We start from the raw sequence: 6,940 nt of genomic DNA, 5'->3' as shown, positions 1-6,940 counted from the left end.
TGAGTAAGTGTTTCAAGTATACTGCATTACCTGCAATGTACCCTAAGTGTCCTTAGTTTTAGGACTCAGTAGAGAATGCTTCATTGGTGATTAGTCTGCTCAAATTGTGCTGTTGTTTCCTGTGACTGTTTTTGGCACTCACAATCTGCTTGTTCCAAACACTTCTGGACATGTTCACACCTCTTGATGACTAACTGGTTGTTTGCATAATTCAGCTATTTCTTGAACGCATTTCTTGTTATTTGGAACACGAGGTTGGTTACATTTTACCTACTTCTTTTAAAACAAAAAGTCATTAAAGTTCATAGGCTTATGCTAACAGCTATGCTAACTAGGCTTAACTCATGCTATCTGCTACATAATACGATAGAGAAAAAATCTGTCATAAGACCTAAAGAAATTAAACTATTCACAAATGTTCAAAGATTTTTTCCTTCAAAATCACAGGCTATTTCATTTTTATTACTTTGGTTGCCCTTCAAGATATAAAAAATGTAGACATAGATTGCTTGATTTTTGTTAGAAGTTCAGATCCTATATCATCCCAAGATGATATTCATGACACTCACCGGCCACTCAAGTTATTGAGCCCACCACAGACAAGTCAACAGCCTTGTTGTGATTGGCTTTATAATGAAAGAAATGGGCATAAAGGCCAAGTGTAGGTAGGATGAACATTAGAGGACTTGTCTGGAAAATGTACAGATATAACTTGGTCAGTGTGATTACAAATATTTGATAATACTCTTAGAAATTTACATTTACATTTTTTCCTGCAACTCTAGTGGTACAACGCTGACTTATGCAGAGATGGCACCTAGTCTGTCAATGCCGTATTTGTATCTATATCACAAAATGGCTTGAGATTTTTTCAAATATATTAGATGTGGCAAAAATACTGAATGTGAATAGAATAAAGCCTGTATGTGTGGTTCTTTGACAGACAGACCTCTATTTTTTTCATTAAATACTGCTCCATTAGCCTTTTGTTTGTAAAACAAATGGGGCTGCAGAAGACACAGCCCTGATGGGCTGAAATCCCACACATCCAGGTAGATTCACTGCATCTTTCATACTTCCATCACACTTCGCAGTTCAACACACTTTCCACTTTTCACACACATAGTTGCAGACTGCTTTTAGTGAAATGCTTGCTATATGAAGTTTAAGTGGGATTTGTGGAAGGAAGGTTGATCTAATCCCTTTAAATTTGTGACATGCTGATACATGTGAATCACAAAAGGCATAACAGACCCACGCTGCTTGCCTTTTTTGCCTTTGACTATTTATCATATGGTCTCCTAAGAAAACTGAACACAAATTTGTTCTCTAGCTTGTTTTCTAGACATGGTCTAACCTTCGTATAGCAAGCATTTCACTAAAAGCAGTCTGTAACTGTGTGTGTGAAAGGTGGAAAGTGTGTTGAACTGCGAAGTGTGATGGAAGTATGAAAGATGCAGTGAATCTACCTGGATGTGTGGGATTTCAGCCCAACAGGGCTGGATCTTTGTTAACAACGCTTTATTACCTCTGAAGGTTAAGCCACAATGAGAGGACAAACTTTACATATACAGACAATTTCCATCATTTGCTCTAAGTAATAAAGAACAGAGAAGTAATAACCAACTTAGGTATCAGAAATAAATTATTATATGCTATATACACACCTAAAAAACCTGCAAAAAATGGCTTTGTATTGTTCTGCGTTCTCATCAGAACTGACTAACAGGTGTTGCAGAATAAACACACGCTCTTCTTCAGGGGTTCAGGCCAGGCAGGAGCAGTTTATTGCTATAGCTGTAGGAGAGAAGGCAGAGCAACAGAGGTTCGGCTCTCCATCCATAGTGGATTAAAACAAAAGTACTAGGGCATATACACATTTACAGCAGAGATAAACAGCTTTGTGAAGGAGCCTGATATGGCAGAGCAGCGTCTGCGCAGCAGGAAGCTTTGTCAGAGCAGGTGTACTCTTCTGCTCCTGGTAACACAGAACCTGCAGCGCTGCCCGTGCATCTCCTCAGCCTGTCCCCCTCTCGCTTGTGACACTGCTGTGTCCTTGGCCAACTTTTAGGCCTAGTGAGTTCTGCTGCCACACAGTTACCTGTTGTGATCAAAACCAATTTCTCCCTCAGTGTTTCCTTGGTTAATGTATTTTTTCCAATTTTTCTGTTATTTATTTGCATAATAAATGAATTATACATGCACATGAAATCACGAGTTCTATGTTTTTCTGCCCACCTGAATAACTTAAAGTATACTTATGCAGGGAAGAAGGCATTCACACTGCTTAACTGGGAATCTGACTTAGGTTGTTTGATGGAGAGACGAAGAAAGTGAAAGAAAAATCTGAGAATGTCAACCCTGAGAACCAGAGGGATGCTGGAAGGGTGAGCATAACACCACGGAAAAGGGATAGATACTAGGAAGAGCTCCTTCTCTGTATAACAATTTTAACTGTATTATTGAGGCTTTTCCACATTAATTTGGACTACAAGTGGGTATTACTGTAACTGGTCTAATACACTAACTAGACTAAACTAACAGCACATTCTTAGTTCTATATACATGCCCGTACAGGTAGTTGCACATATATTCCCTTTGTCCCAGCAAGAGTTTGAGTGTAACAGAAAGGAGAACAGAGAGCTTTAATTTACCAGGCATTCCCATAAACAGGCAATCGTTTGGCTTGAAAAGTCTGTGAGATCTGATCCCAGTCTGCCAAAGCTCAGCTCTGAACATGTCTATATCACTGGACTGAGGAGGTGGTAAGATAGCTTTAAGATTTTTTTTGGCTGTTACGGAAAACTTCAGTATTTTTTACATAAATGAGTTGAAACTGATCACTGTTTTTATCTAGACGTTAAGGTTAATCAGTGTTTCCAATTTGAAATTGGACACTGAATGAAACACACCTTTCTCATACACTTTGTTTCAAAGTTATTAGTGAAAACCCCTATGTTAAGTGGTGCTTTGAGCAAGAAATTACTAAGTATAACATAAGCCTACACAGGCCACAAACCAATGCTCAGATTCCAAATACATTTTTAACACATTTTTTATTATATGGTTAATGGATCCACTGTGATGCATCACAAATAAAAAAATGGATAGTAATTGAAATATGGAAAAACATAAAAAGTGAAAAAGAAATGAAGAATAAAACACAACCTGCAGTTCCTTACTGATGAAGTAAGAGAACTTCAAGCCTTATTTTCTATCACCTTCTCACAAAACTGAAATTGAAGTAGTTTTGAATATATGGACAATCACAAGAAACTGTTTTGAGTTAAATGAAATAATTTTACCTAAAACAAGTTTTATTAAAATAACATTACCTTCAGAACCCTCAGGGAGGCAGTGCTTGCTCCTCTTTGTACCTTCATGGCTAAGTCATTCCCGTTCATTTTCAGTTCAGGGACCTTGTCTATGTGCTGCCTACATGCTGTTTTACTTTTGGGCTTCAATATCGAGTGAATCACATAAAACCTCTGGTGGGAAATCCTACCAGCTTGCAGAGAAAACCTACCAAATCAGAAAATAATATGCTAGATCTACAGACAGGCTGGTAGTCTAAGACGCATCTGTCTCCATATTTGTGCTCATGTTTGTTATAAAGAAGCGGTATATGGAGGTCCGAAGAGACTCAGAACTTTATAACATATGTAGGGATCTTGTCTTCAGGAAGAGATTTGCTGCTGGGCCAATATTCCAGCAGTGTCATGAAGCTGCCTACTAATACCACACTACAGTTGAAGCAATAAGCAATTACACAACCTGGTCAATGTTTGTGTGAGAACACAAGAAAGCAAAAATCTGCAAATAATGACAGAAATCTGAAAATCCCTGTTTTAATGGACTAAGTATTTTACACAAAATAGGATTTTAGTATTTGGAACACATATGTGGATGAGAAATTTACTTATGCAATTTCTGATTAATGAGAATTATACAGATAAGGTTTTCCATATGGTGAAAATTGCTATACTTTCTTCACCTATTTATGGACATTTACATTTTACAGCTCTGTAAATTTGACACTGCGTGTGGGAGGTACAAATATTATTTTTATATGAGTGATTAGTATTTAACAGAAGCAAACACCTTCAGGAATTAATGATTCTGATTTTGCTTATTCAAATGCAGTTTGATTGGACAGTAGAGCGTAACAACAGAATTAAAATCAGGCTTACATTCTGGCACATGAAAAAATTATTCTTACAGTCACATTAACAGAACAGAAGATTTTTCATGTAAATGGCTTTGAGAGTTTTTCTTTTTTTTTGTTTTTTATTTTGTTTCCAAATTAGTATAGCTGTAAATTTTTGGTCTTGGAAAGCTCTGATATTTCCCCTGTGAATTTCATATACTTCAAATGTCAGTGTTTTATAAAAATTCTAAAGGCAACAGGATTTTCTGTTTGCTGTGAAGATTTTTGGGTTGGAATGTTTTTGCATTGGAACATCTGGGATCCTCTTCTCACGCTGTTCCTTTCTTTGTTTTCTTTTATTTGATCTATTCCTGTTCATTTTCTTTACCAGATTAATTATCAATACTTTTATTGTCAACCTTTGCTTCCACTCCAGATACTCTGTGCTCATTTTAATGCAAGAAAGATAAGTATACATAAAATCCCCACAGCCCTCACAATCACCAAAAAGCCCAGTGTCCCAGACATCATAGAGCTTCAACCTGAGGCAAATTAATTTCTAGGGATCCTTATTAGAAGCCTTCATGATAGACATCTGTAGCAGTGCCTGTTGTGCACAGATATTACCGATACTACTAGACATTTTTCATTGACCTAGTTGGCTGTTAAACTCACGTAGGTCAATTTGATATCCAGAATGCTAGCAGCTATATCTGCAACTGAAATCAATGGACACTTTGCTCTGCATGGTTTCACTTCAGAGGAAATAACCTCTCAGAGGACTAGGAAACTCTGAAGAGGCACAAAAATCACAATGTGTATCAACACCAGTTCTTTGCACCAGAGCTGACCATGCCAGCAGCACTGGCAGCAGAAATGAAGACAGAGTTGAATGCCTGAGACTACAGTACTAGCACAAAGCTGGAAATTGCCAAGGGCCAAGGCAGCACCGAAGAAAAATCAACACTAATGCAACCAAAGCCATCACATCACTGGTGCTGGCAGAAATCAGTCTCATAAGGTTTTGCTGTAGGTGTGGCTAAGGAACAGTTGTCAGCAATGATTTTCTTGGTGCTGAAGGACGGCCTGAATAGCTAGGCATTAGTCTGTAGCAATCATCAAGGCCTCCAGAGATGCAGTGTGCTGGAATCCAGAAAAAGCAGGTGGGAAGGCTAGATGGCTTGGTAAGGCACTTCTCATTTGGTCTTTCTTAAGCTAGTAGCTTTCAAAGATATCAAGGACAAGGCAGAATGATCTGGCACAGATAAAATGACCCAGCCTCCTGGATCTGAAGACTTATTCCTTTTGGCATGAAGCCCCACAACTTGGAAGCTACTATGCTTCATCTGTGATATAGAAGAGCAGTGGAATGTCTCCGGCACATTGTTCTAAGCTGTGACAATACAAATACGTCTGGAATGAAAGTCACATGATGGAACATGAGTATCAGAAGTGGTACAGAAAGACGCTTTTGAAATCAAAATATAATCAAAAGGAGTCAGACACAAAGTATTGCAATTCAGTGAGGAAGTAAGAACTGAAAGTTCTGCATATGTGTTACCCTTTACATCACACGCAGAGCGTAAAGAACGTGCCAGCTACAGATACCGCAAAGACAGACTAACTCTGGTGGCAGAACTGAAGAATGAATGTGTGAACTAAGAACTTGCTTCTATAGATAAGCAATAGAGCGTAAAGCAATTTGACCAGAAACAAAATATTTATACAATATTTTGTATAAATTGTGTAAATACACAAAAGAGACAATTTATATTTTATAAAATATATTATTTTACTATAAATTTTGAACTGTCAGTACCAGCTATTCCAATCCAGTTTTACATTTCCAGTGAATACTTAGAAACATTAGTGAATTGATTTTACTTCTTAAGCATCTTTACAAGGGAGTCTAGAATAGGAGGCATAAGATACAAGGGATGTTCTTACAAAATTCCATTCACACCAAAAACAGCCAGTAGGTTTTAAGACATTAATTTGAATTAGATGTAAAAACAAACTGGCAAGGCAGAATTAACTAAAGCTTGTGTCTAAATTAAATTTAAAGTATGATGCTACAGGCATCGATACAACAGGCAATACCAAAAGCAGCATGCATCCTGCGTGTTGAAGACAGCAGCGCCTAATCAAGCAGAACTGCAAGAAGGGGATGACTTTTCTTTCTTTGATGAGCAACTCAGCATGCTGCAGAGCAGAACCTCCAGGAAACACAAGATCTGTCAACAAAAGCTGAGAGCCTGCAGCTCATGCAGCAACTCAGAAACTATTGAGAGGATTAAAAACACAAATTGGTCCTCAGGTGCCAAAAAAGTTTACAAGAACAGAAGAAATTGTAAAGTGCTTGCTGCAACTGAAAGATATTGAACTGACTGAAGACAAGCCTGAAAGCATAGATGTGCCTGCAAGGACACAACACATAGGAGAAAGAATTAGGTGTAAACTGTATGTTGTCGGATTCCCTCTGAGTTAAAGATTTCAATATCCAAGTTCACAGCTGGCTTCAGCAGACTAAAAGCCTTTTGACCCTTTTATGATGAAAAGAAAAAGGAAAAAAGACTGACACCACATCAAAGCTCTGGCAGAGTCTAGGTCCCACTACCATAAGAATCTGTATTAGCAAAGCTCACTGGTTATAATCAGGGGGTGAAAATAGAAGTTTTCAATGGATTTTTAAAAGTACCTCCCCAGCCCCCACGGCATACCAGAAAATTCTGGAGAGATGCAATATACCCTCCCTTCCAGTGGCCAGAACTGCAGTGTTATGGGCAGTTCAGT

The sequence above is a fragment of the Calonectris borealis genome, chromosome 2, assembly GCF_964195595.1.
Source record: "Calonectris borealis chromosome 2, bCalBor7.hap1.2, whole genome shotgun sequence".
NCBI classification, from domain to species: Eukaryota; Metazoa; Chordata; class Aves; order Procellariiformes; family Procellariidae; genus Calonectris; species Calonectris borealis.
The sequence above is the reverse complement of the archived record's forward strand: the minus strand, read 5'-3'. Positions refer to the sequence as shown.